The following is a 2,778-nucleotide window of genomic DNA, read 5'->3' as shown; positions in this document are numbered from 1 at the left end:
TGTAGATGGATCTGGTTCTAACTCACCCCCTCTGCGTGGCAGCTCAGGGAATCCGATTAAATGCAATGAACCAGCAGGATGTAACCAGCCCAGCAGACAGAGAGACTGGGCTTCGGTTTGAATCAATAACTTGACTGCTCAGCACTCAGTCAGTAATTCTCTCCCTGATGCACAGATGATGAGACTTTTCTCATTGCGTATTACTTCCTGATGCATTGCAAACAGCACACATCCCAGCCCAAGGGAAAAAGAAAAGTGAAGAGAGTCAGACATCAGAAACACAGAGAGGCAGAAAGAGCTCATCAGAAAGAAAGCTCTCAGCAATAACATAAGCCAAAATACCTCTGCACTAGAGCCAGCTTGGAAGGTTATTTCACTCGACATTGCAGCACTCCATGCAGAAATTAGGGCAAGACGGATGTTTTACTGGCAGGCATCTCTGACACATATTCCCAAAATCTTGCACTTGGAGACAGGTTCTTCTCATTTGTCCTGAGGAAAATTGGGGCAGAGTGAGTGGGAACCAGCAAGTTCAATCAGACTCTCTCTGTCACTGGGGAGGGTGAGGGGGCCTAGCTGTGCCAGCCTGGCACTGCCCACCTGGGGAGAGTTCACGTGGCTGCTGGGTTTGGACTGGGCAGTGTCCATACTGCACACCCTGCTCTGCCTTAAAGGGCCATTGCTGATCAAAGTTAGAGCATAAAATTCTGCCTGCCTTCATGTTTTGCTGCATCTTGGAGAGGTGGCAAGAACAGCCTCTGCCCTGCCTCTTAGGTACCAGCTCCTTCTTGGCTCCAACACAGACACACAGGAATGTGTCACACAGCTCAGGTCCATGTTCATCTCCTGCTTAGTACTCCCAAAGCAAGCTTTTTAATCTGGTTCCCTATGTCCTTGTTTCTCTATTGAAACCCCTTCTCCCTGTACAGATACAGTTCTCCAAAAGAACCTGCCTTTTGCAATGCCCACAGGAAAGCAGTTTAGCCTCATATCATTCTTTACTGCATCCTGCCTCCCTGCCAGGATTAGAATTTAGGAAAGAATCCCAGCTGCTAAAACCATCTGTGGTTTTGGGATATCCTATAACCAATACAGACATGTACATGCTGTATGGCATGTATGCCATATATGCTGAGGTATCTGCTCCTGATTTAACCTGTGCCATCCCACGTGAATAGACTTTGATGCTGTAATTGTTGGATGCCAGCCCTTCCCAATGCAGTTGTCCAGAAGAAACACGGTGCAGACACACGGTCCTTCCCCATCCCCAGTCAGAAACCTGGGATGTGCTGTAGGCCAGGTCACACCACAGGACATGGGCTCACTTAGCTTTACACAGTCACAGGCACTTGCAGAGCATCTTAAAGAGAGGAGATGCAGACAGCCTGCCTCAGGCTCACAGGCTGCATTCAGTATTAGAGAAATTAGAGATGCAGGTCCCTGATAAAAGTCACAGCTGATCAATAGATGAGAGAGCCAGCAAAATCCATGATTTCTTACTTCCTCTCATCCTGGCTTTGACCAATCTTTTGGTCCCTGACAGGACATGCCCAGACAGCAGGACATGTCCCATTTCAGAGTGACATTAAGGCAGAGGGTGGAGAAGAGAGCAGCAGATACTGCCTCCATCTCACCTGAGCTCTAACTCTTGAATATAATACTGCACTGCAGAAGAGAAGCATTAATGCCATAGATGCCATTCTGTACACAGCACCAAGATGGAAATACTCCTCATAACAGGAGAAGGAAAATTTTCCCTCAAATTATGTTGCACAAAGGATAAAAATTATTCTGGGCCCTAAGACCTCACTTAACTGTATAAATGGCCAGTGAAAAGCCACAGAGCTCCCATGTAATGATCCAGTGCCCCTGCCATTGTACTGCACCAACAATGCAAAAATCTGACAGCAGTGACCTGCCATGGGGAGACAGATTTTCACCCTTTACTTATTTTTCATTCTTTCTTAATTTTACCTCTACAGACTAAGAGAGTAAAGAGGTTTCTAGCTCTGAACATCGAAAAGTGATTTTTTTTCCTTCTGGAGGCCTTTAAGACAAGGAAGGCACTGAGCAGTTATGGTAAGTTCTTTAAAGTCAACAGGCCATGGGAGGGAAAGAGCAACTTGCTTTTGTCAAGTGACAGGCCAGCAATGCTAGGGTAGTAGATAGCAGCAAGGTGAATTTTGTAACTGCAGGTGTCTGGACACAGTAATTTGTAGTAATAGTGGCTCTTTTAACATTTCCTTTATGGGTGTACTAATCTAATGAAGGGGAAACACATCTGTACATCCTTGAGAGACAGCACTGGACCTTTAATCAGAAAACCTTTCTTGGGAGCAACAGGCTGCACTGGTATGGCAATTATTTTACTAATATGTTGTCTTCATTTTTCCTACACATCAAGCCAATAAAATTTTGCTAAAATAAATGCTTGAAGCAGACAGCAGTGCAAGCTATACAGAAGTAACATTTCTTAACAGAATATCCTGAGTTGGAAGGGACCTACAAGGAGCATCAAGTCCAACTCCTAGTCCTGCACAGGAACTGCCCAAGAATTACCCCATGTGCCTTCATCACAGGCCACTCTCCAGCTCAAAGATGCTCCTTTTCATGTGTCTAAAGAGACACATACTAACTTCAGCTGCTGAGGAGACTTGTATTTTTTTTTAATCAAGTGAAAAGTTTCGCCTTCATGTCTGGACAGCCTGACAATACTGTGTTACGCAGAAAAGAACAAACTGCTTCTTGGGCTGGGGGTAGTAAGTTGAGATGGATCAA

Source organism: Fringilla coelebs (genome assembly GCF_963513975.1).
Source record: "Fringilla coelebs genome assembly, chromosome: 6".
Classification (NCBI taxonomy): Eukaryota; Metazoa; Chordata; class Aves; order Passeriformes; family Fringillidae; genus Fringilla; species Fringilla coelebs.
The sequence above is the reverse complement of the archived record's forward strand: the minus strand, read 5'-3'. Positions refer to the sequence as shown.